This window comes from Vombatus ursinus, unplaced genomic scaffold, assembly GCF_900497805.2.
Source record: "Vombatus ursinus unplaced genomic scaffold, bare-nosed wombat genome assembly UNPS02009062.1, whole genome shotgun sequence".
Classification (NCBI taxonomy): domain Eukaryota; kingdom Metazoa; phylum Chordata; class Mammalia; order Diprotodontia; family Vombatidae; genus Vombatus; species Vombatus ursinus.
Window position 1 is genome coordinate 21,527,504 of NW_020948840.1, and position 3,068 is coordinate 21,530,571.

At 41.7% G+C, this 3,068-nt stretch overlaps 1 pseudogene; it reads right to left on the reverse strand.

The window, feature by feature from the left end:
* Positions 1 to 2,688: 2,688 nt before the first annotated feature.
* On the reverse strand, positions 2,689 to 2,806 carry LOC114034793 (annotated as a pseudogene).
* Positions 2,807 to 3,068: the final 262 nt, after the last annotated feature.

Below are 3,068 nucleotides of genomic sequence, written 5' to 3' on the forward strand. Positions count from 1 at the left end.
CTCTCCTTCCCCCAAGGCAGGAGACTAGGTGGAAACTTCTCCAAATGGCCCCCTGTCCTCTCACCATCCCAACAGTACACTAAGATGGTTCTTTTCCAAGGGAAGCTGGAAATCGGGCAGGAATGGCATGAGAAATGTATGGCCCCTTCTCACTGAACCTTGGATGGAAGCTCTAGGTATTTCTGCTCACACTGGGAAGCTTCCGTCTTGTTGCCAGAGCTGACACTTACTTTTCCTATTGCTGGTGGGCTTCTGGATGAATTTTTATGCAATTCTGACCTGTTCCTGAAGAGCTCTCTGGTATAGTCAGAGATTAACTTGTTTAGGGGCAGGGTCACACATCTAGAATGCATCAGAAGTGGCACTTGAACCTCGGTCTTGTCACAGATTTAGGGATGAACGGTCATCTAACTCTTCACACTCTATGTATATATTATTTTCCCTCAGTGTAATGAAAACAAATTCCACAGTTGGTATTCAACAAATGCTTCTTGAATTTAATTTAATTGGGTATATGTCTCCTTTAATTCTGTCATTTTAATAGCTCAGCACCCACGGAGAAAAGGATTAATAGCTCTTTCCCTCCCTCTTTCCTCATCTTCCCTAGGGTGTGATCAGGCTTGAGGGGATCTGCAATTGGACTCTTTGCCCTTTGTTCTTTTGCCTGCTGGGGTTGGGGGTGGTAGGTGCACTGAGAAGTCAACTCTGTAATTAGTCTAAATATAGGAAAAGGCTCCTGGCTCACAACTTAATTATCCCACCACAGCAGGAGAATAAAGAGCAGGGGAGGGGTGCAGAGTTTAATATACCATTCTCCTCAGCCCTCATTACTGAACTTCACCTCCTGAGCTGGCCACCTGAAATGCCTGGGAAGCTGAAGAGCTGGACTTTGCTGTATTAACAGGAGCAGCATTTAGAATTAGAGAAAGGGTTATAAACAGAGCCATAACTAGGGAAGGGCAATTAGTGCTTTGCCCCAGGGCACAGAAGTTTAAAGATTCTGAAAATAGAAAACTGAACTTAGCCCCTAGATAGCAAGAATCTTCCCTTAAAATAGAAACCTACAAGATGTTCCCATTCTTCCATGTTCCTCCCTTACCTGTAGCATTCTTCTGATGTCCTGAAGTTTATACCCATGGATTCTTGATGTCCTAGACTCTTTTCTTTCCCACGCCTCAACTGAATCTGTCTTAACAAGTCAATACAATAACAAGTTGTATTTCACGCTGCAGTCCTCATGTACTCAAGTTGCTAATAATGACTAGTTAGAGATACTATGGCCAACAGGGTATCCCTCAGCCCCTTGGATGCTCAACCAAATAAATGCAAAGACAGGATGTAAAACAAATTGTGCTACATGAATGTAATGCAGTGCTACTGTTCCATAAGAAATGAGGAAGGGAATGATTTCAGAGAAACCTGGGAAGACTTGCATAAACTAGTGCAGAGTGAAGTGAGCAGAACCAGGTGAACAACTTACATAACAGCATTGAAAAGACAAACAACTTTGAAAGATTTAAGAACTGGGAGCAATGCAATGAGCAATCACTATTCCAGAGAACCTATGGTAAAGCAACACACTCCTGACAGGTAATGGGTACAGGATACAGAATAAGACACATATTTTTTGTCCATAACCAATGTGGAATTTTGTGAGCTTGACTATGCATAATTTTTTCAAGCATTTAATTTTTCTTTTCTTTTTGTCCCCCATGTATGTATGAAGAGGTATGAGAGATGGGAAGTATATTTTTATTAATTGGAAAAATGAAATTACAAAAAAAATATAGTTCTGGAAGAGGGGAAAGAGGAGACAACCTTAAACTAGTGAATCTTTTTTTAAAAATTTATTTATTTTTAGTTTTCAGCATTCACTTCAACAAGATTTTGAGTTCCAAATTTTCTCCCCATCTCTCCTCTCATCTTTTTTTTAATGCTTCCCTTTATCTAAATCCTACCCATCCTTCAAGATTTCAAATTCAGTAACCACCTCCCTCATGAAATTTTTTCTTATAGCTGTCATTCAGTCAGTCTATAAATATTTATCAAATGCCAGTCAATAAACATTTATGAAGTATCATGTGCCAAGCAGTATGATAAGTACCATCGGGATCCTCTCTTTGCTCTGACCCTTAGCCTTGATCTCTGTGTCTACTTAGCCCTTCCTATGAACTTATCTTTTGCCCCCAACTAGTCAGTGCTTCTTAAACTGTGGGTCTCGGCCTCATATGGGATTGTGAAAAATTCGGCAACAGTAAAAGGTTTGTGAATATGCAACGACCAAAAATTAAAGTCAAACGCATAATGAATCCGAGGTGTTTGTGGCAGTGCTTGTCCATGTTGTATCGAGCAACCTCACTGTAGCCTTGATTCTGAACACAAAGCAAGTGCACTTTGCATTGTGCATGCCACCATGCCATGCAATGCCAACAAACGCTGCCAAAACACGAAAAAGTTTAAGAAGCCCTGAACTAGGTGATGAGCTTTTTGCTGAGCAGAGGATCACCAATTTGTCCTTTCTATGCCCCTGTAGCGCCCTGCTCATTGTTGTTTTTATTGTTCAGTTGTGTCCTACTCTATATAGACGATGTCCTTGGAAATATCTGAGGCTGGATTTGAACTCAGAACTTCCTGACTCTAGGCCCAGCACTCTATCCACTTCACCACCTAGCTGCCCAATTCTTCTCAAGCCTACATCACCCAGTATTCCCAGGTGGTTTCCCATCCAAGTACTAACCAGCTCAATCTTGCTTAGCTTCTGAGATCTGATGAGATCGGACATGTTCAGGGTGGTATGGCTGTAGCCTTGCATATAGCAGATACCTTAAGAGAATTTTTTTGAATGTATAGATGAACACACAATCAGTAAGCACAAGCTTGAGGTGGTGGAAAGAGAGCAAGAAGGGGGCAGCTAAGTGGCTCAGTCAATAGAGCTCTGGCCTTGGAATCAGGAGGACTTGAGATCAAATCCAGCCTCAGACACTTAATACTAACTGTGTGACCCTGGGCCAAGTCACTTAACCCCAATTGCCTCACCGAAAAAAAAAGAGAGCAAGAGCAGGCTATGT